The following is a 16,617-nucleotide window of genomic DNA, read 5'->3' on the forward strand; positions in this document are numbered from 1 at the left end:
ATTCATCTTGTACATCCCTGCTGAAAAAAAAACCATAGAAACCCTTAAGTGTTTCTGTCGGTTCCTGCTGGTTTTGTAATGTGTTTTGGCTTTTTTGATGCGTTGATATCACAATGTAAAGGACCCTACCGGCTTAACTGGTGACCAATAACCGATTCTAAATGCATTTGGTAGTTTCACAATGGGATCTATAGGTGTTCTCCAAGAAAACTGGTGGTCACCATTGGAAACCATTTAGCCAATTCCCATTAGAAAGCAACACCAGTAGGTTTGAATCCTTTTTCAGCAGGGATGACCGTTTTCCCATCTCTCTTCATCCCTTAGGTCAGAAGCATACTGTAGAGGAAAACATGGAAAACAATCATTTTGAAAAGGCATTTGAACAGGCAGCAAGAAACACCCAGCCCAGCTACTCAACACAGCACCTGGGAGATGTAACGTTGGAGGACACGACATCCATGGAGGGTGGACATTTCATCACACTGTGAACAGACCCTCCTCAGTCATAATTACTCCAAACAGCACAACTACACTATTAACATCAACAACAACAGAAGCAGCAGCACCTTTTTACATTGGGACTAAGGCGCCTCCCGAGAGCCGCTTTGCATGGCCACTCCTAAGCTCCTCATAGCAGGGCGGCCCATGGCGGACGCCACAATACTCAACGCTGGTACGCAAACACAAATGACGCTCAGTGCTCAAGGGGTGATAGAGGACCAGTCAGAGCAGGATCTACTGTTATTCCAACAGCCTCATCAGCTAAACGTAGAGAGCGATCTGCTGCACCTGCTCTGTTGAAATGAAAAGGCGATGTATCATGTGTTTACGTTTACGTAGGTGAAGCATTTTTCTGTCAGATTGTCTGCTGCGTACAGTGGCAATACCCGACTGCTTGGACAGGCTTGGCTGTCGCTATAGCGACCTCAGAAAGCAGCTCACGCTGGGTCAAAGCATCTGTCATGTTTTGGTTACTGTGTCTTTTAGACCAATGTATGTAAATGATGTATCTGCCGATTGGCTGCCATGCATTACGTCTCATTTAGGCAAAACATTCTTTGTAACTTCAACGCAAATGGGCGGAGCTAAACTGCTGTGAGTTGCGTCGTAGCTTGTCTGTAAATGTGTCAGATTTTTTGTGACATCACAAAAGCAGTGCAGTTTATTTTTCATATTTGGACCGGGGGTTGAACAGAAAGCTTATTTTCAAGGGAGCACTCGTTAACATCATTTGAATGTATATATGGTCCTCCTCTTTGATGCAAAACCATATGGTTCTTAAAAGAACCCTTATTAAAAAGCGCCAAAAAACGGTTCCCAGATTGTTATGCCAAGAACCATTTTTACTGTGAGTGTATTTTTTGAAACTTAAACGTTCATGTTGTTCTTCTCTATGACACAAAACCATATGGTTCTTTTAAAGAGCCCTTTTTAAAAGGAACAAAGAGGGTTCTCCTACTGCTATGAGCTAAAGAACCCTCTTTTTTACTAGTAGTGTATTTTTTGAAACTTGAACGGTTACTTAGTTCTTCTCTATGACACAAAACATAAAAGAACCCTTTTTACTAAATGTGCATGTTTTGAAACTTGAATATTTACATTATTTCTAATCTATCATTTTGAAAGAAGTGAGGAAAACGTGTTTTTCCATCATACTGACTGTTCCATTTTCAAAGATAAGAGCGTTAAAGTCATTCCAGGAGATGCCGCTGGTCATCTGAGCTGTGAATGTTAAGTAGAAGTTTAACTTGAATGATAATTTTGCAGATGAATGCCTCTGATTTCTTCTTTTAATCTGTATAATCACTGATCTACACAAACAAAGTGCAGAACAGGACAGTCTCTCCTGCACTGCAGGACAGATATGAAGAATCTGACTGATTGATTAAGCTACATTAGCTCGATTAAGCTTTGTTCCTGTATGAAACATCCTCATGGTCCATGCTTTCTCCCCCGACACTCTGCAGAACCTGCCACTTTTAAAGCCCAGTTAATCAGCACTGGTCATGTATTATGCATCAGCTGGGACAGCACAGTAATCCCAGTGCTGCTTGTACAGGAACGGAGGAAAACGCATCTGTAATGACAGCTGGTTTGGGCACCAATTGAGCAACCAAACCGCTCATTTCAGGAGGTGGCCGGCCTCTGGGCCCTCTCTTCCTCTTCCCTGCAATACCCCATTTATCTACTTTGCTGGAGCTGTTAGGCCTGGACTGTGGAACGTTATAATCTCCTATAATAACATTCAGTAAAGAGCTCTTTATTTTCTCAGGCCAATTTTAGATGTAAAAGTCCTTCCAGAAAGCTTGATGTGTTGTCTTGGAGTCAGAGATTGACACCCCTATATTATAGTCTTGTCTTTATGCTTGATTCTAATCTACTATAACAATATCCAACCAAGTGTGAGATCATTTTTGTTGATAAATACAAAATTCCCAGCTATTTTTAAACCTTAAACATCCTTAAAAAATCAGTTTCAGTTCTATATATTTGTATCAAATTTCTGAGTCTTATGTATATAAATTCATGAGATTCATGATGAGATTCGAGATATTACGATGCACTTAATTGTTTCCTAAAGAATCATAATCAAATCGAATCATGGAGTCAGAGACTGACACCTAAAATATAGTGTTGCTATTAAACGTGATCCTTTGTATAATGGTAATCGATAAAGCGTGAGCTCTTTTTTTTTAGACTAAAATAAAATCCACAAACATCTTATTGTAAATATCCATCCGAAAAGCTTATTGTGGTGTTTGTATTGTCTCTATTCTGCTGTGGACTAAATAACTCAATTGTACCAAAATAAATTGGTTCATACGGTGGAGATTTTATGAATCATTGAATCGTTCCCCAAAAACTGTCATGGCATTGAATCATTGTGCAGTCCAAATAACAGTATTTTCAATCAACTGATTCAGAAATAATTGCAACTATAGTCAATAAAATATAAAAATATCCAATGAAGGGAACACTGATGTATTTTCCAAACTCAGGCCATTTTCTAACATAAAAATTCCCCAAATATTTGACATTTTTTATTGTCTCCAGTCACATTTGAGTACTTTTAGGCACAGTTCTGAATAAAACGGTCACATTCCAATCAAACCAAAGTTCAGTCAGAGTCTGGGGTTTGATGCACTGAATCATTTTCTGAATGAACATGAATATAAAGAGTGACAGGAGAAAAAGCGGCACGCGGTGGGGGGTGTAGGTGGAGGAAGGAGGGAGCCAAGCGGGACGACGGGGCGGGTTTGTGAAATGGAGAAGTGCAGGGGGCGGTGGTCTTTATTCTGAAATTGGAACAGCTGTGTCTCGCCGCTGCCTTTAAAGAGGGGCCGTGAATAGATGATGGCACAGAACCCCCCCACCCCAATCTCCCCAAGGCCGAGTGGGGTGGTGCTAGGAGAGAGAGAAAGAGAGAGAGGGAGAGAGAGAGAGAGAGAGAGAGAGAGAGAGAGAGAGATAATAAAACACACTGGAGACAAGAGGAGGATGAACTAATGGGATAAAGACAGCCTGAGAGTGAATACAGAGAGAGAGAGAGAGAGAGAGAGAGAGAGAGAGAGAGAGAGAGAGAGAGAGAGAGAGAGGTGTGTAATAGGTACAGTTCATGTCCTTTCCTAAACAGAGAGATGGAAGTGGAGAGTAATAAAGAAAGAGATAGAGGGAGTAAGAGAGAAAAATATAGAAAGAGGGGGAGAGAATAAAGCGGGCAGACAGATAGAGAAAGAATGAAAGGTTAAAGTGAAGGAATGAAAGGTGGAAAGAAAAAGTGAAGGAATAAAAGAAAGAATGACAAAGAGAAGCAGAAAACAGAGACAAAAGAAAAATGTGAGAAACAAGGAATGAGGGAGAGAAAGAAAGTGGGAAGCAGAAAAAAAAGGAATGGAAGAAAAGAGAAAGAATGGAATGGAAGAAAAGCAGACAGAGAGAAAGAAGGAATAAGAGTTTTGAGGTAGATCATTTTAAACTGAATCATGCCGTTATATTCAAATGAGCTCATATCTAAAGAAGAAAGGAGGGGAATCAGAACTCGTCAGTTTTAGGACTGTTTTCCTTTTCATGTAAGAATATTTGTAAGAATCAAAATCATCTGCATTATCACAGTGTGGGGGAGGTGCTTTTTGTATTGCACCATTCACATCAAATTCCTTTGGTGCTTGTGCTTTTGAGCACAGTTTGACTGGGTCTCTACTACCCACCTCTTCTCTGTTGCCCCCTAGTGTGAAAGGCAACACATCCAGTAGCGAACATCTGCACTCAAAAGAGAGCATTTTCAAGTCCTTAATCTCTCAGGTGCTTCATTTTTTGTTCACACTTTTACTTATATACTCATTTTATAGAAGCTGCTAAATAACAAGTCCTAATGTTAATGATTAAATACTAACTCCAGTGATTAAGGGGTTAAAAGGCCACAACCACTGATTTTATTCAATCGAATTTCTCAAATGATCCAGTGTTGATGCATCATCCAATGTTGCTCAAATCGATGACATCACCTTATACGCCTTGCAATCCTGACGTCTTATTCGCTGTTCCTCTTTTGCTGCATCATTGCCAGTAGCTACTTCACACTAAGTGTCATCCACCTCCCATTCATCTCCACCCACACTGACCTGTTCGTTCACAACCTCAAAGAGGAGGGCGTTGACTACCGTGAGAAAACCCTGCTGCTATGTCACGGTGCTTCCGCTGAACAATGCCAGCTTTACGATATATGATGTTAATTCAAGGCCTTTAGAAACAATACCAACTTGATTATACACCACCAAAATTCTGTCCAAAGCTGACTGTAGCCTGGCAAAATTCTGTCTAAACCCAACTGTAGCCTGGCAAAATTCTGTCTAAACCCAACTGTAGCCTGGCAAAATTCTGTCTAAACCCAACTGTAGCCTGACAAAATTCTGTCTAAACCCAACGGCAGCCTGACAAAATTCTGTCTAAAGCCAACTGTAGCCTGACAAAATTCTGTCTAAACCCAACTGCAGCCTGGCAAAATTCTGTCTAAACCCAACTGTAGCCTGACAAAATTCTGTCTAAACCCAACGGCAGCCTGACAAAATTCTGTCTAAACCCAACGGCAGCCTGACAAAATTCTGTCTAAACCCAACTGTAGCCTGACAAAATTCTGTCTAAAGCCAACTGCAGCCTGGCAAAATTCTGTCTAAACCCAACTGTAGCCTGACAAAATTCTGTCTAAACCCAACTGTAGCCTGACAAAATTCTGTCTAAACCCAACGGCAGCCTGACAAAATTCTGTCTAAACCCAACTGTAGCCTGACAAAATTCTGTCTAAACCCAACGGCAGCCTGGCAAAATTCTGTCTAAACCCAACTGTTGCCTGACAAAATTCTGTCTAAACCCAACGGCAGCCTGGCAAAATTCTGTCTAAACCCAACGGCAGCCTGGCAAAATTCTGTCTAAACCCAACTGCAGCCTGGCAAAATTCTGTCTAAACCCAACGGCAGCCTGACAAAATTCTGTCTAAACCCAACTGTAGCCTGACAAAATTCTGTCTAAACCCAACGGCAGCCTGACAAAATTCTGTCTAAACCCAACTGTAGCCTGACAAAATTCTGTCTAAACCCAACTGCAGCCTGGCAAAATTCTGTCTAAACCCAACTGTAGCCTGACAAAATTCTGTCTAAACCCAACGGCAGCCTGACAAAATTCTGTCTAAACCCAACGGCAACCTGGCAAAATTCTGTCTAAACCCAACTGTAGCCTGACAAAATTCTGTCTAAACCCAACGGCAGCCTGACAAAATTCTGTCTAAACCCAACTGTAGCCTGACAAAATTCTGTCTAAACCCAACTGCAGCCTGGCAAAATTCTGTCTAAACCCAACGGCAACCTGGCAAAATTCTGTCTAAACCCAACGGCAACCTGGCAAAATTCTGTCTAAACCCAACTGTAGCCTGACAAAATTCTGTCTAAACCCAGCGGCAGCCTGACAAAATTCTGTCTAAACCCAACTGTAGCCTGACAAAATTCTGTCTAAACCCAACGGCAGCCTGACAAAATTCTGTCTAAACCCAACTGTAGCCTGACAAAATTCTGTCTAAACCCAACTGTAGCCTGACAAAATTCTGTCTAAACCCAACGGCAGCCTGACAAAATTCTGTCTAAACCCAACTGTAGCCTGACAAAATTCTGTCTAAACCCAACGGCAGCCTGACAAAATTCTGTCTAAACCCAACGGCAACCTGGCAAAATTCTGTCTAAACCCAACGGCAGCCTGACAAAATTCTGTCTAAACCCAACTGTAACCTGACAAAATTCTGTCTAAACCCAACTGTAGCCTGACAAAATTCTGTCTAAACCCAACTGCAGCCTGACAAAATTCTGTCTAAACCCAACTGTAGCCTGACAAAATTCTGTCTAAACCCAACGGCAGCCTGACAAAATTCTGTCTAAACCCAACGGCAACCTGGCAAAATTCTGTCTAAACCCAACGGCAGCCTGACAAAATTCTGTCTAAACCCAACTGCAGCCTGGCAAAATTCTGTCTAAACCCAACGGCAGCCTGACAAAATTCTGTCTAAACCCAACTGCAGCCTGGCAAAATTCTGTCTAAACCCAACTGTAGCCTGACAAAATTCTGTCTAAACCCAACTGCAGCCTGACAAAATTCTGTCTAAACCCAACTGCAGCCTGACAAAATTCTGTCTAAACCCAACGGCAACCTGGCAAAATTCTGTCTAAACCCAACGGCAGCCTGACAAAATTCTGTCTAAACCCAACGGCAACCTGGCAAAATTCTGTCTAAACCCAACGGCAGCCTGACAAAATTCTGTCTAAACCCAACTGCAGCCTGGCAAAATTCTGTCTAAACCCAACTGTAGCCTGACAAAATTCTGTCTAAACCCAACTGCAGCCTGACAAAATTCTGTCTAAACCCAACTGCAGCCTGACAAAATTCTGTCTAAACCCAACGGCAGCCTGACAAAATTCTGTCTAAACCCAACGGCAACCTGGCAAAATTCTGTCTAAACCCAACTGTAGCCTGACAAAATTCTGTCTAAACCCAACTGCAGCCTGGCAAAATTCTGTCTAAACCCAACTGTAGCCTGACAAAATTCTGTCTAAACCCAAATGTAGCCTGGCAAAATTCTGTCTAAACCCAACTGTAGCCTGACAAAATTCTGTCTAAACCCAACTGCAGCCTGGCAAAATTCTGTCTAAACCCAACTGTAGCCTGACAAAATTCTGTCTAAACCCAAATGTAGCCTGACAAAATTCTGTAGCCCTAAAGAAATCCATATGAACCCAAATGTGATCTGAAAATATTCACTCTGATCTATTGGTGAATCCCACCAAAACTCTGTCTGAACTCGACACAATTCAGTCAGATGTTTTTCACAAATGAAAAAAAAATGAGTTCTACAGTAACAGATGTTGGGAACGTGGCTAAAAAAGTTATCATTTCAGTGAAACGAGATTTTGTTAAGGCAACACAGAATTGAGAAATTACATTAGAATGACTAAACCCTGATGTGAATAATCAGGTACAGTTAGGTTTGCACAAAAGTTTTAAGCTTGCAGGGGCTTACAGAATGAACCTGTGATGTTTTCTTTGTTTTCTTCACCACTTGTTTGTCTGTGGGTCACTTCATGTCTCTCTCTCTCTCTCTCTCTCTCTCTCTGTTGAAGAGAGGGGGCTTTTACAGTAAGATCACACTATCAGTGTGTTTGTGAGTGTACAAGTTCCCACAGTCACTCCTTCTCTTTCTAGCTCTGACCTGCATGTCATTCTCCCAGGAGGAGAAAAGTTGCGAAACAAACCAGCTTTGGTTAGGAAAGTTAGAGAGTGAGAAAGTCTAATAGAGACAGAGTGAGTGTGAGAGAGCGTTCATGACTAACCACAGAGACCTGTAGTTGCTCATCTACTTCACGCTCCACAAATCTCTCATAGAGTGTGTGTGTGTGTGTGTGTGTGTGTGTGTGTGTGTGTGTGTGTGTGTGTGTGTGTGTGTGTGTGTGTGTGTGTGTGTGTGTGTGTTTCTATACGCTTGAACAGGTCTGAGACCAGACCCTTTTACCCAGGACACCATTTGAGGGGGGATATGGGGGTTTGCCATCCCAAAAAAAAACATCCTCAGTGTAAAACGACCACCCATCCCTTCCATTCCCTTTGGATCCCTTAATATCACTGTTGTTGATATTTTCTTTCCATCCATATGTGGGATTTACAGACTGCAGGAGTTGTGGAGGTTGTTGTATGTGTATGCATTAGAGGGCCCTAATCAGATAGAACTTTCATATGTGCTGTCAGAGCAGATCCAATACATGATCCACAAGACAATAATGAGAAGACAATTCATGTTGAGCTGTGGATTAAAGTTGCAATAGTGTCAGTTCAACACGATGGACTTACTGGCTTCATGTGTCTCAGAGAAAGCATTGTGTGGTGGGCAGACCTAGTTAGCAGCAGCTAGTAGCTTGCAATCAATAACAATAACAACACGTTATGCTGCCATGTCTGTTAGTTCATTCATTCTGGATTGAAATCCCTCCACAATTATTACCGTCAGACTGTAAAACTACACACGCTGCAGATTCATACTGGATTAAAATCACTCCACAATTATTACCATCAGACTGTAAAACTACACACTGCAGATTCATACTGGATTAAAATCACTCCACAATTATTACAGTCAGACTGTAAAACTACACACGCTGCAGATTCATACTGGATTAAAATCACTCCACAATTATTACCATCAGACTGTAAAACTACACACTGCAGATTCATACTGGATTAAAATCACTCCACAATTATTACAGTCAGAATGTAAAACTACACACACTGCAGATTCATACTGGATTAAAATCACTCCACAATTATTACAGTCAGACTGTAAAACTACACACTGCAGATTCATACTGGATTAAAATCACTCCACAATTATTACCATCAGACTGTAAAACTACACACACTGCAGATTCATACTGGATTAAAATCACTCCACAATTATTACCATCAGACTGTAAAACTACACACACTGCAGATTCATACTGGATTAAAATCACTCCACAATTATTACAGTCAGACTGTAAAACTACACACGCTGCAGATTCATACTGGATTAAAATCACTCCACAATTATTACCATCAGACTGTAAAACTACACACTGCAGATTCATACTGGATTAAAATCACTCCACAATTATTACCATCAGACTGTAAAACTACACACACTGCAGATTCATACTGGATTAAAATCACTCCACAATTATTACAGTCAGACTGTAAAACTACACACGCTGCAGATTCATACTGGATTAAAATCACTCCACAATTATTACAGTCAGACTGTAAAACTACACACGCTGCAGATTCATACTGGATTAAAATCACTCCACAATTATTACAGTCAGACTGTAAAACTACACACGCTGCAGATTCATACTGGATTAAAATCGCTCCACAATTATTACAGTCAGACTGTAAAACTACACACGCTGCAGATTCATACTGGATTAAAATCGCTCCACAATTATTACAGTCAGACTGTAAAACTACACACTGCAGATTCATACTGGATTAAAATCACTCCACAATTATTACAGTCAGACTGTAAAACTACACACGCTGCAGATTCATACTGGATTAAAATCACTCCACAATTATTACAGCCAGACTGTAAAACTACACACGCTGCAGATTCATACTGGATTAAAATCGCTCCACAATTATTACAGTCAGACTGTAAAACTACACACTGCAGATTCATACTGGATTAAAATCACTCCACAATTATTACAGTCAGACTGTAAAACTACACACGCTGCAGATTCATACTGGATTAAAATCCCTCCACAATTATTACCGCCAGACTGTAAAACAACACACACTGCAGATTCATACTGGATTAAAATCGCTCCACAATTATTACAGTCAGACTGTAAAACTACACACTGCAGATTCACACTGGATTAAAATCACTCCACAATTATTACTGTCAGACTGTAAAACTACACACACTGCAGATTCATACTGGATTAAAATCGCTCCACAATTATTACAGTCAGACTGTAAAACTACACACTGCAGATTCACACTGGATTAAAATCACTCCACAATTATTACCGTCAGACTGTAAAACTACACACACTGCAGATTCATACTGGATTAAAATCACTCCACAATTATTACAGTCAGACTGTAAAACTACACACTGCAGATTCACACTGGATTAAAATCGCTCCACAATTATTACCGTCAGACTGTAAAACTACACACGCTGCAGATTCATACTGGATTAAAATCGCTCCACAATTATTACAGTCAGACTGTAAAACTACACACACTGCAGATTCATACTGGATTAAAATCACTCAACAATTATTACAGTCAGACTGTAAAACTACACACTGCAGATTCATACTGGATTAAAATCACTCCACAATTATTACAGTCAGACTGTAAAACTACACACACTGCAGATTCATACTGGATTAAAATCACTCAACAATTATTACCATCAGACTGTAAAACTACACACGCTGCAGATTCATACTGGATTAAAAGATAAATTCTCCTCTCAGCCCAGCAATAACTCTGGAACTTTAGTTGAAGTCGAGAGGAAAACCTTCATCTGTGCACCATGGTTCTCCCTGACCCCCATACACACCTGGACAGAGGAAGAAAACACACTGGCGCTGTTAGCTAACCAGACTCTGGAGACTGTTTGAGGAGAAAACGGAATTCATTCTGGGTCTCTGTGTGTCTTTGCTTTGGGAGATGATATTGTTTGAGAGGAGCCAGGCTCAACAAATACACACACTCGGACACAGCGCAGCCACTTAGCACTTAAGACTGAATCATTACAGCAGAGCAAATATCAGTTTAAACATCCCCAGTCAATTTACACGTTTTATTGGTTTTCTAAGTGAAAAGCAACAATTTCTATTTATTCTCTGAATTTTTACATATTGAAATAAAAAAATACATGCAACATAAAGTCTCATAAATTTTGCACAGGCCACATTTTATGTTTTATTTTTATCCCCAACATTACATTGAGCAAATAAACCATAAATGTGGATTATTAAGTGCAGTTGTGTGCACTTACCCTCTTAAAATGATGATTCTTCAAAGGGTTCTTTGATAAAGACAGTGGGTTTCTATAGAACCACGAACAATCAATGAACCATTTACATGATGAAATTGTTCTTTACATGGTGAAATGGTTCTTCAGATTGATGGAGAATGTGTTGTATAAGGTTCTTCTTGGAAATGGTTCTACACTGCACTACTATTGTTATGATGTCAAGTTTGTGAAAACAGAAGAACCCTTTTGTTTTTTTACAGAATCATATCGCTTCGCTTTTATCGGAACAAAACTTCGTATCTCCAATATGGTCATTTTACACACACACACACACACACACACACACACACACACACACACACACACACACACACACACATCTAAGCCGCTTCTCCTTCTGGGTCGGTGGGGGTGCTGGAGCCTATCCCAGCTGTTGGTCATTTTATAGGACCAGGAAAAAAACCTGTACTTTTAATGCAAGTTAAAACTGAAAAACATCAAAAATGGAAATACGAGGTTTTGTTCTGACAGCAGCGACATACAACACATTCTCCATCAATCTGAAGAACCACTTCACCATGCAAAGAACTAGTTCAGCATGCAAATAATTCTTTGAGTGACTCATTACTAAAGAACCCCTGAAGAACCGTCTTTTTTTAAGGATGCGAAAGATCAACAACAGGTCATTTGACCTGGGTGCCAAAAATCATTCATCATATATTTTATTTCTTCATGGATCTCATCGGTTTCATATTTGATACAGTTTTTTAACCCTGTTCTTACTGTTTATTAAAGTCTAATTTTATTTGCTTCATTATATGATTTTATTTTATTATATATTTTATTGCATGTCTTATTGTTTGCCCCCATAAACGAATACATGACTGATTGACTGATTTTGTTCTTGTAAAAGTGGCATGTGTGTGTGTGTGTGTGTGTTTGCCTACATCTGTGTGCAAAAGTTTGGGTGCACAGTTTTGCAAGTTTTAATCCACAATAACTGTTTATTTGCTGAATTTAACACATTGTGGCCTCTTCAAGAGTTATGGCACATTGTAGGTTTTGATTCGTTTTTTTTTTTCAATATGTTCAGCTCATCAAATAAACAGTGATTTTTAGTGCACTAAAAATGTGTAGCAGTGTGTTCTCTGTAGATGATGTGTTCACTTATTTTCACTTATCATTAATTAGCAAAACTTAATTTGACCAGAGGTGTTCAAACCTTTGCAGATGACTGTGTACTGTATGTTTAGCTGATTTCTGTTTGAGTACAGCATCTGAAAAAAGTTCAAGAACATAAAGGGGTTACATCAAAGCACAATGTTAATGGTTAATATTATTGGTTTAAATGACCAAAAACCAAATGACGCAATGTGATGAATCTGTGCTTAATAGCCCAGATATATGAACTAACAACATAGAAAAGTCCATTTTAAATGAAGTAGGGCTTGGTAATATGAAAATATATATATTGTTATCATGTCACAATACAGCGCAATGTGCTTTTATACATAAACATATCATGTATATCGTCGATACTTGTAGAACTCTCACCAATCGTCCAGCACAGTGAGCCAAACATTAAATAAAAATCATTGTATTCATAGTTTTTCAGTATTTTCTCGTAGCACTACTGGTTCACTTTCTCTGTTACAAATGATCAGATGTCTGAAAAAAATTAATATTGTGATATATTGTGTATCACTAAAGTTTCTTGAAGTATTGTACTATTATTTTTTCACCCACCTCTAGTTTAAAGTTAAGAAAGAGACACAAAATTCAAAACAGTTCATCTATTAAGATACTTTTTGGAACCCCACTCCAACTACATGGCAGGGAGTGACCAATGAGTGAGATACACTTATAGAACTATCTTTAATAAGTAAGCAAATAAATAAATAAATAAACAAACTAATAAACGATAGCTGTAGGTGAGCTTGGGCATCCCACAAGCAGTGATTACTTGTGTTCAGTGCATTTGCACTTGCCCAGATCTGTGTTTATGCTGACCGACTTCAAATAGATTAAATCCAAAGCATACAGAGATGCTGATTTCCAGAATTACTCAAACTTCGCTTACAGTAAAAAATGAATTGGGTACACATTTTCACAGCATAAAGCTTAAGTATCAAACCGCCGTTTAGACTACGTCTCGTTGGCCTATAATGATTCAGGTTGATGAGTGATGGGATAAAGTTTGTGGGCTTCTGTGAGGAGCTTAAGCTTCTGACAATGTAAACAATTATCTGTCCAGCTCTTGAAGAAATAACTCAGCCAAAAAGTCCCACACTCTTCTCCCTTATCCAGTCATAGTCCATCAGCCAGGACACATTTGCTGTCTTACGTTTAGCTTCTTTCACTTTGTAGTGTATCCCTATTATCAGCAACTTCAAAACAAAAAACCGAACTGTAAACAAATGAAAGCACGGTGCTCACTCATATGTGAGTAGATTAAAGTCCAAGACTCGTTTGATTTTCCAAGAAAATATAGGGTTTTTATGAGGCCGTTTTGTTTACTTAGATGTTAATAGAGCTAGGATGGTGGACGTGGACGTGGACCACCTCACTGCAGATGGAAAGACACATCAAGCGAACCAAGACTACTCTCTGTGACAATATCCTGTACAAGCAGGATTACAACAGTGTTAACAGTGCTTTGATTATTATTTTTGGATGTGATTTTTTTGCAAGCATAAAGTTTAAAAGCCCCATTAATGCAGGAGTTTTCTTTGAATTTCCCATTTAGCAAATTAGCAAGAACAGAGAGAGGGCCCTGCTGAAAAAACACCACAGGCCAGCATGTATTCCTGTGCAGTGCTGGTCTGGTTCTGGTTTAGCTGGTCACCCAGCATGGTCATACTGGTTGACCAGCACACCACCATCCAAAACACACCATATGCTGGTTTTGCTGGCGATCAGCATATCAAATATCATTGCTGCTGACCAGCAAACCACAATTCAAGCTGGCATGATATGATGACAGATGTTGGGGTCATGACGTTACTGAAGCTCGAGGCTAATGCAGCCAAGCGAATATGCAACCAAAGAAAAAGACACACAATTGACACACACTATGTCTGAAACATAACAAACGCTGCCTCCACTACTCATATGGCACTCCGAGGCAGCAAGACCCCCAGTCAGGTCCGAATCTAATGTTTGTATAAATTACTGTCGGCTGAGGTTCCTCCGTTCAGGCATTTTTTGAAGGCAGCATAGATGTGACCTTCGCTGCCTTACATCCCATAATCCTTTGTGTCCATGCTGCCTTCTTAGGCACAGCGGCCTTCAGTTTCAGACACAGCCTGTACGTATATGAGGTAAACCAAGATGGTGCATGCCTGTTCAAGTCAATGGGGCAAAAAAGTGGTGCAGCTCTTGTCTGCTTAAGTCTTTTGTCAACTGCTTCGCCCTGTCCTGTCTCCTGGGGCAACTGCGGCAACCTGTGTGGAAAGACGGGGCCACCGTCTGAACAAACCCCAAAGCAAAGCTGTTTATTCTTGAAATCAGCTCATCGCGTTTAGTCCAAAATACTCAGAAGACCCTTACAAGAGCAGAAACGGCCACAACTTCGCTGTAATCCTAAAGGGGATGGAGGGGTGGGGTGGGGTGGAGGGGTGGGGTGGGGTGGGGGGTTGTTGGGCGGTGTAATCGCTAAAGTTTGGTGAAAGTCTTTATTGTCTGCTTAATGGGAGAACAAGCCTTCTTCTTGCTGCTTGCTTCTTCTCTAAAATGATGTGACTGTGCTCCCAGAAATACATTGACATGGCTGCTCTTGGCTTCATGTATCCTCTGCAACTATTAGCATTGCACTAACCGCATTCCTAAATCATCGCGCACTCACTTCAAACCACGTGGAGTCGTTCAGAAATCTCAAGCAGACTTGCGTTTGTTGTTTCAGACACTGTCTGACGTACTCATCTATAAACATGGCTAAAAGTACATTAGCATCGCTAAAAACAGTAGCAGCTATCTATGACTTTTGTCCATGCGTTGTGCATTTGATAGAGAAATAACTAAAAAAGCCAACCTCAGACACCAAACGGGCCCCGTCTGGTCATTTACAGTAAAGGTGAAAACTGATTTAATTTGCAAAACTATTCCTTTAAAAGAGCCACAGGAATGCAGGATGTTATCGCTGTGCTGCACATCATGCTGAATCAATGTTCAAACATTTATGTTGTCTTATGACAAAGGCTATTACAGAAAAGGGTGTTGCAACCAGACAGTTCACTGAAGTGTCAAGGGCAAAGTGTTTTGAAGGTTTATCAGTGTCTTAACGAAGAATTTACTTGTTTATTTCTTATTAAACTAGTTTATGGATGCCGTGAAAACCATTTTATACTGATGAAGGTGTAGTAGATAATTCCCTTACATCTTCAAAAGACACGTCCTTCACCACGTTTTGACTGAACTCTCTTTGCGTGCTCTTTCAACACTCTCGCAATCAGGTTCATCCATGTGGGGAAGGGGTCCGGAGCACAGCCCACTCCATGTGTTGTGTGCGCTTCCACACTTCCACCAGAGAGGTCGCCAAATGCCCAAAATGTATATATCTATGTAAAAAGTCATGGGGGGTGGAGGGGGTGGTGGTGGGTGGTGGGTGGTTTTTTTTGACCAAAACACCTCTTTAATCAAAGCTGCACATGTGACTGGAAGTTTCCTTTCTAAATTGCTGTTGATCAGGTTTTGGCGAGAGAAAGGAGGGGGCTCATTTCACCCATATGTAGGCCATGAAAACTTTCGCCAAACTTTAGTGATTACTCCCCCCCCCACCACCCCCCCCCCCCCACCCCCTTAGTTCTCACATTGTTAATATTTTACCAGCTCCAACACTGATGAATCAGTGTGATGAATCAGTTCACTAATACGCCCTTCATGCACAGAATGGGGCATGTTAGAGCCAGAGATTAGCAGCAGCTGGTCACATCCACTCAGTCACATGCACGTACCTATAATATTAATATAATAAGGATTAAGGATAAGGAAAATATAATGAGGGTGGGTACTTTTCAAATGCTAACACTTTTAGTTCCGCTTTCAATACCGTGCTATATATTTATTTATCTTACCATCTTACATCACATTGCAGTCTAGCATAAGTATTTGCCAGGAGCTTTTCACACATTGTTGCTGAAAATAACGTGTTTTTAGCCTACACTACTAATATCTATAACCTGACATTGTTAACTTTTAACAATGTACTTTTTTACCATGGTACATTTGATCCCTTTTTGCTCTAAATGACTCTGTACAAAGTCCAAGTAAGTTTTCTGAATTTTCTACATAGAATTAACATTTTTGTCATCCTTTACATGATTGAATAAACAGTAATGCAATTTTCAAAGGTGGAATTATTTGGCCATAGTACCAAAGTGCATGTTTGGTGAAAACCAAAGCCAGCATTTGATCAGAGGTGCCTCATAACAACTGTAAAATTTCCACAATGCTGTAAATGTTATGGTTTGGGGCTGTTTTGGATCTGCATCTGGGCCTGGCTAGAGAAGAATCACAGAATTGACTTTAAATTCTCTTTTATACCAGATGTGCTC

Source organism: Pygocentrus nattereri, chromosome 12 (assembly GCF_015220715.1).
Source record: "Pygocentrus nattereri isolate fPygNat1 chromosome 12, fPygNat1.pri, whole genome shotgun sequence".
NCBI classification, from domain to species: Eukaryota; Metazoa; Chordata; class Actinopteri; order Characiformes; family Serrasalmidae; genus Pygocentrus; species Pygocentrus nattereri.